Source organism: Arvicola amphibius, chromosome 10, assembly GCF_903992535.2.
Source record: "Arvicola amphibius chromosome 10, mArvAmp1.2, whole genome shotgun sequence".
Lineage (NCBI taxonomy): Eukaryota > Metazoa > Chordata > Mammalia > Rodentia > Cricetidae > Arvicola > Arvicola amphibius.
The window spans coordinates 70,095,867-70,104,198 of record NC_052056.1 but is presented as its reverse complement, the minus strand read 5'-3'; positions in this window follow the sequence as shown (position 1 = coordinate 70,104,198).

The following is an 8,332-nucleotide window of genomic DNA, read 5'->3' as shown; positions in this document are numbered from 1 at the left end:
ACATTGAGAATGTGATTGTCTTGGAGTTTTTATTGCTATGAAAAGACATCGTGACCTTGGCAACTCTTATTAGGAAAAAATGGAATCGAGGGGGCTCGTTTACCGTTTCAGAGGCTCAGTCCATTGTCATCATGGCGGGGAGCATGGTGGCATGCAGGCAGACGTGGTGCTGGGGGAACAGCTGAGAGTCCTACCTCTGGCAGGCAGCAGGAAGTTGACTGAGACAGCTGGGAAGCATCCTGAGCAGAGGAGACCTCAAAGTCCTCCCCACAGTGACACACTTCCTCTAACAAGGCCACACCCACCCCAACAAAGCTGCACCTCTTACTAGTGCCGCTCCCTCTGAGATTATGGGGCCAATTTTATGCAAACTCCACAGCAGACCATCCATCCCTTTTCAGCCCCAAATGTAACGTGAATGGCCTCCAGTTAAATTTTCAACAGGGTCCTCCTTCAATATGAAACCCTATGTGGTCCTTACTGTCCACCTCCCAGTGACTCTTCGGTCACTTGGGTGCTGACCCGAATCACCTAGTAAGTTTGCTCAGCAGAATTTGAAGCCCTTTCTGATTTGCTTCTTTAAACTCTTCAAACAAGATTTCCAAAGGTTTAATCCCACACGGCAGGGTCAGGTGTGGTCATGTGATCTCAGTCCTGCACCTGCTTCTCTGTTAGTTCCTTTCTTAACACCACAATCAGACTATCTCAGAGAAAACCCGAAGGGAGAAACTATCTGCTTTTCCTTATAGTTTCAGAGGATTGAATCCCTGGTCACTTGGCCCCTTACAACACAGCACAGTCAGGACCCCTGAAGGACCAGCATCAGTAAACAGCTTGTCCCAGTTCAGGGGTCTTCAACTGTCTGCAACCCTTTCATTCTGCACCTCATGTCGCGGTGACCCCAACCTGCTTCCTAACTGTAATTTTGCTACTGTTATGAAATTGTCATGTAAGTATCTGGCATGCACAATATCTGATGGGTAACCCCTGTGAAAGGGTCTTTCGTATCTTTGTCTTTCAACCGAAGGTTACGTGAACAGACAGTGCTTGGAAACCCAGTGACAGCCAAAGTGATTAAAATAAAACAAAGCAAAACAACCCGAGGCCTGAAAAATGGAGCATATTCATTCCAGTGGTGACCTCCCAGCAGGGTTTCAAGTTCCTTTCAGTCACATGTCCAGCACCGTGTGTGTATGTGTGTTTGTGTGTGTGTGTTTAATTTGAGGAACACCCCTCCCATATTTTCTGAACACATTCTCCTTTATCCTTAGATCAGCAGCTGCCTCTGTCAATCACAAGAGGGCACCAGGGCACCAGGCTTTCCCCCTGGGGAATGCTGTGTCATGTCTGGAAAGGGGTTACAGCAAAGAGCATTTATTGAGAACAGAGTTTCAGTTTGGGATGATTGGAAAGTTCTAGGAATAGAGAGGGATGGGGATTACATGGTAACGTCACTGTACTTAGCACCACTAAACTGTTCAACTTAAAGTCGTTCGGGTGATAAACTTCACAGACTTCCAGAAAGGGAAGCGAATTTGTAAATTAGGATCTGTTGACCCTCAAGTGTGTGTGAAACTGTCCGATGAAGGTGGAAAACACGAGAAACATCAGTGTTAGAGCCCAGGCATGTGCAGGTCTCACCACACAGGTTTCCCAAAGGAAATGAAGGTTTTAGGAAAGGCGAGATCAGCCAGGAAGCACAGACAAATGAGGGGAAAACAGAAGGAAACACAAGAAGTGACCCTGATGAGTATCCACTAGAGAGGGGACCTGCCAAGCACCCACTAGAAAGGGGACCTTACAGAGCACCCACTAGAGAGGGAACCCTGGGAACCCACTAGAGATGGACCCTACAGAGCACCCACTAGAGAGGGGACCTTGAGAACCGACTAGAGAGGGAATCCTGAGCACCCACTAGAGAGGGGACCTGTAGAGCACCCACTAGGGAGGGGATCCTGAGCACCCACTAGAGAGGGATCCTACAGAGCACCCACTAGAGAGGGGACCCTGAGAACCCACTAGAGAGGGATCCTACAGAGCACCCACCCACATACAGAATTCAGACAGAAGCAGTAAACCTCTAGAGAACAGAAAGAAGGAATGAGGAAAGATAAGGCAAATCAAGAACCATGTATCTGGGAAACTGATGACCAGAGTTGGTCGTTAGTGCTGAACTCTTTGCAGGGTTACAAAAACAAGGCTTAGAAGAATGTGTTATGTGTAGCCATGAGATGGGTGCTTGTGAACTGGGTGAGAGCTGGTCTGTAGAGGTGTGGGGTGGAAAGCAGCCTTTAGCAAGCTGAGTGTCAAATTCCTGAAACACTTGGTCATGAAAGGAAGGAGAGAAACTGGCCCTGGATGGGTGGCACAGGGCAAGTGAGGGAAACAGGAGGTGAAAATCCAGGGAGAGAGCAGAGAAGACTCAAGTCCAAGTGCCCATGGACACACCACATTTTTGATTATCCATTTATTCCTGGAAGGATAATGCCTTGCTTTTGTCTTTTGTTATCAGGAATAACACTACTGTGAGTTGTGATGTACAGATGTAAGCTTGTATCCTTTCTTTGGTTCTTTCGGTGGTGTCCTTTGCTTAAAATGGAGCATCTATTTCTGGCAAAACAACTCAGTGGGTGAATGGGCCTGCCCCCTGAGTTTGAGTGCCAGAACTCAAGTGGTAGAGGGAGAGAACTGACTTCTGACCATGTGCTGCTTAGTCATTTTTATTTATTTGATACAAGTTAGGGTCTGCTGGGAAGATGAAACCTCATCGGAGAATATACCTTCATCAGATTGGCCTGGAGGTAAGTCGATGGGGCATTTTTTTGACTGACGGTTAATGAGGGAGGGCCTAGCCCAATGTGGGTGATATTGCCCCGGGCAGGTGGTTCTGAGTGACTCATGGAGAGCAAGCCAGTAAGCAACAGCGTTCCTTCATGACCTCTGCTTCCGTTCCTGCTTCCAAGTTCCTACTGGAGCTCCTCAGTGATGGACTGTGGCCTGGGATGAATAAGCCACCTCAACCCGCAAGTTGCTTTTGGGCACGGTGTTTTCCACAGCCACAGAGGGAAAACTAGGATAGATCTCCACATATGCACTGTGACATGTGTGTATACCTTAACATACAGCCATACACCCACTAACCAACTAACCAACCAGCTAACTAGCTAACTAACTAACTAAACAAACAAACAAAGTAGAGAACAGCATTTAGAAAAAGCTCTCACAGTCTTTGCAGACTAGCTTTGGGCCACAGAATTTTTCCCCTAAGTGAGCATGCAAGAAGTAAAAGCTGAGCCTTCCCTGGGCATCGTTTGCCTGGGCTCGTGGCCTTTCTAGTCCTTCCAATACACAGCAGCTGTTGAATCTCAACGTGTTTAAGTCTTGGCTGTTCTGTTATGTGGTTCCATCAGTTATGTCTTGTTCTAAGTATCTGGAGGTGTCTGGTTTCTTTTCAGACTTAAAAGTGGTCCTCCTGCTGAGACCCTAGCAAGACAGAGGCCAGTCTTCTTGGCAGCTCCAGGACTGATGGGAACATTGCAAATAAAGTCTGGACTTTGGGAATATGGTCCCTTTCACTTTGTCTGGGAGAGGCATGAACTGAGGTGAGAAAAAAAATTTCTAGTGGTTCCATGTGTTTGACTGAGCTCTAGGGTTATATAACAATCCTGAAAGATCTTAGTCATCTTCGGATAATTTTATGTTTCTGTGAGGGAACACAGGCTTGGTGCTTCCTAGTATACCATTTTTTTCTGTAATGACTTTAAGTGCTTCTCTTGTTCTTGGCTTATTGGATGCAACCTCTACATAGGGTGCTGGGGACACTGCCATGGACCCAGCCTCTGCGCAGGGCGGTGGGGACGCTGCCATGGACCCAGCCTCTGCGCAGGGCGGTGGGGACACTGCCATGGACCCAGCCTCTGCGCAGGGCAGTGGGGACACTGCCATCGACCCAGCCTCTGCACAGGGTGGTGGGGATGCTGCCATGGACCCAGCCTCTGCCCAGATGGTGGGAACGTTTCTTCTCATGGCTCAATGTGTTCCTCTTTTTTCTCCATCAGGTGAATTCTAATAGTCTCTAATTTACTTCCTTTCCATTTCATTAATGTGAGGATAAACCCAGTGTTTCTGCTGAGAATGCTTGTTGCCCCCTCTGTTTTGGCTCTCATAGGCCCTCTTTATAACTCTAAAGCTATTTAGGTGAGGGGAATCTCTGCAAACATCATGGCGAACAGAATAATGATCCCTGAGAGGCAAGAGGGCAGTTCGGTTCAACACAACTCATTAGCTAATATTGGGTCAAACTTGCAGAGTCTGACCCCTCATAGTTTATTTTAGGCATAGTTAAGCACAGCACAATTTGGAAAAAGTTTCCTGGTGATTATTAACTCAATCCCAAGTGCACAACAAAGCTTAAGGCATGACTACTTTGAAATTCTTTGTAAAGTACATGGGATATCTTCTGTAAAGATTGGTTCTATAGACCAATTGAGAAAACAACCTCAGGATAAGAGTGTGGGGAAGGATCTGGTGTGGTCTCGGCCATACGATAGAGCAAAGGTCACCAGGCTACTTACTACATCCTTTCCGAGCCTTCTGGGTGGGATATAGGTTATACACCTCTCCTTTTAAAGAGACAGTCCTGTGTGTTTAACATTCCTGTTTCCCCTAGTGCTTCTCCATGAGTACAAGGACCTGCGTGTCTTCTACATTTAGGAATGCATTTGCAAAGCCATGAATACAAGAGCTGGAAGACCCATTAGAGACTCAATCACTTTATCACCCAGATGAAAAAATATGATCAGAGTGTAGCGGTGTCTTGTCCCCAAACAGGTGAGGAGATGCAGAGCAAGGAGCCTGCTGTGTCTTTTCCTGAAGAGACACACAGACAAACATCTTTTCACCCCAGGTAAGGCTCTGATGACAGAACAAAGAAATAAGTCCGTCCAAGACTAGCTTAGTGCTGAGTATATTGGGGTTACTTACAGAAATATGGGGATCTCAAGGATAACTGCAACACTGAGAGTCTGTTCTCATCCAAGTGCAGGTGAGGACTCTCAAAAGTGGTGACCCTGGAGCTCCCTGCACTGTCAAGAGGCCCTTTGGCAGGTGGGCCTCTCCCCAGCCATCGTCACCTTGGGGAGGAGCCTTGTGAATCTTGGGAGTTTTAGAATTTTCCTGAGGTTTGTGAGCTTTGTCTACTTTCCAAGCTTGTACGTTTCATTTATTTCCAGAGTTTTAAGGGGCCTCAACTTAGAAAGAAAAAACTTGGGACAAAACTACTATTCAACAGCTCCCAACCCTTACCTGTTGATTCCGCCTGCGACTTTCCCAGGGCTCTTCCTGCCACGCCAGGGGCACGCTTCTGGTTTTCTTATTCTGCCCTCACCTGTCTACACTTGTGACGGATAGGGAATTCCAGGCTTGCTTGTGGGCTCTTTGTCTTTGCAGAATTCTCTAGGATGGGTCCACATGCCACACGCAACATGATGAACTTGTTAGATGTACTCTGTGTTATAAATACACTCCTCAGGGGACATTCCAGAAACCTGGCCCTTCTCCCACTCGAGTGTCTGCACGCTGATTTTGATCTTCACACCAAGAGACCTACAGGCACCACATGCAGCTCCAGGGTGGAGCTGGAATCCTTGGTGCAGGGTCAGCAAAAAGTACTGTTTTGATTGTGTTCCCCCAAACCCACTGAGACAGGGCATTAGCCTTCTGGAGAAATCACATAAGTCTCAAGAACCAAGAAACTGAATAGGAAGACCATCAAGGCACCTGTAAAATAAAGATACAGGACTCGTATCTTAAAGACCAGGACCTGGAGCCTAGACAAATCAAGATCCTGACCAGCACAGTGCATCAAGGGTTCAAAAAAGGTCAGGAAGCACGGGCCTGGGACCCTCTTAAAGCCTAGTCCTGCTTCTTACCAGTCCACACCTTAGCTAAGTTGTCTGAACACTGAGTCTCATCCATCCGTCAAAATGCGGATAGTGCTATACGATACAGGACTCTTCGGGGCCACGCCTGCTACATAGCACATGCTTCCTGAAGGCTTATGCCTTTCTCCCCTTAACTAGCCTCTTCTCCATTGAGGCCCCAAAGACTCTTTCTGCCCTGAGACTTCAGTAAAATGCTGCTGGCCAAAGCTTTTTTTTTTTTTTTTTTTTTAAAAAAAAGGAAGCCTCAGGGATCAGTTTCCCAGCCCAGGCGAAGAGCTGGCTTCTCTTCACACAGTCCACAGAGATTTCTTTTCTCGCTTATTTATGTCACAGCAGTGACTTCACGTTTCCAGGAGCCTGGTGACCACACGTCATTCTTCAAAGACGGCTATTTTAAAAATCTTAAACAGAAAACACCAGTGGTTTTTGGGCCTCATTCCTACTGGCTACAATACTCCAGGAAGAATTTAATTCTTTTCCAAGTCTCCTTCTGTCTCTCTGCAGGACTCCCAGCTAAGGAATTTCCTTTGGAGTCATTTCTGGCGCTGTTTGGGTCCTGGCATGAACATGCTAGGGAAACGAAGGCTGTCTGAGTTTCCCTGAGAAGACAGGTGGATGTGTGTCTCGGGTGCAGAAACCTCCCTGGCCTGCAAGTCAGACACCTTTGTTCTAGTGCTGGCTCACCATTACCTGGGATACTGGCCTCAGGTGACCTGGGTTTTCTCCTGCATAAGGTCTCGGTTTCTGTGTTTGTAGAGCAAAAGGCAGAGCAGCAGAAGGGTCCTCCACATATTGACCTTGCTTCCATCCTGTTCAGCTATCTCTGTCCTTGGTCCTTTTCAGGGACTTCTTGACACTGATCCTTCCAATGGGCGATATACCCCAGGATTTCCACCTGCCTTTGACAGCTTGGAGTTTGTCCTTCTTATCTGATAATTTCTTAGCATCTTCCTTCTCTTTATTCTTTTGAAACAAACTAACATCCATCTAATTCTCTTGCCTTTCTCTAAGGATGCTTATTTTGAAAGGCAGTTACTTTGAAAGACCTAGCCTTGGGCAAAGACATGGGTGCTGGACCAGGTGGTGATGACGGACGCCTTTATTCCAAGAACTTGGGAAGCAGAGGCAGGTGGATCTCAGTGAGTCCAAGGCCAGACTGGTCTACAAAGTGAGTTCCAGGACAGTCAGGACTGTTACACAGAGAAACCCTCTCTAGAAAAAAGCAAAAATAAATAAAATAAAATAAAAAAGACCCAGATGGTAATGATAAAGTTTCAGCTTGTGTTTTTTTCTCTCATTTCTTTTTTATTTAGGCCATTAAAAATAATTCAGAATTTTATAGACAATGCTGTATTTATATCATTTCCACCTCCTCCTATTCCCAACTCCCCCCCCCCCCACACACACACCGGCCATGTCCTCCCCACTCCCTCTCAAGTTTTCCCTCTCTTATTCAATTATTCTTATACACACATATGTATATATAAATATAGCTTGCTGAGTCCATTTATATGCAGCTCATATGTGTATTTGATTCGGCTGCTGGCGAATGGATAACCTTTTAGGGAGCTCATCCCTGGAGAAGAATAATTCTCCCTCTCTCAACAGCCTTTGATTGCCTAGAGCTCTTCACGCAGGGGAAGGAACTTGTGAGATTTCCCACCCCTATGTTGCCTTGTCCACCAATGTTGTCATTGTCTTGTGCAAGTGACCATATTGTTGAGATTTCACGGGTGCAGCATCCCTATCTTAAACAGAAGATGCTAACTCCCAGCAGGCATGCTGCTCTTCTGCGGTTTTGTATTGCCTCTTCCATAGTGGTACCTGAACCTTTGTGAGTGACTGTGGTACAGATGGATCAGCTGGAGCTGGGCATCCTCTGGCCGGTTGTTCTCTGCAATTTGACCACTTGTGGATTTCTGCAATGGTCTCTGTCTGCTGAAAACGGGAACTTCTCTGATGAGGGGCGAGAGCGGCCCTTGTCTGAGGGAAGGAGGGTAAGCATCTAGAATGAAGTTAGGAGGTATGCTGGTTTGGAGGAGTGGCAGTTTTATCGCCTCATTTTAAAAATAAGCCTGACCGTTCTTTACTTTGGCTTTTCGGCGGATGTAGAAGTAGTTCCAGATGTAACAAGATATTTGTTATACACAGGATTTATTCACTCCGCAAATGTCTATTGTGTGCATATTTTAATGAGCTGCACATTGTTCCAGGCATGCAGCACATATCAGAGGACTAAGAGACTAAAACGGATGGCACATTAAATCGTGTTTTAAGAGGAGAAGGATCAATTAAGCAGTATGAACAGAAAGAGAAAGGGATGGAGTTACACATGTAGGTTAGACAGTTTGTGGGATTCTCAATAGTAAAGCAACATCTGAGAGAAAAAT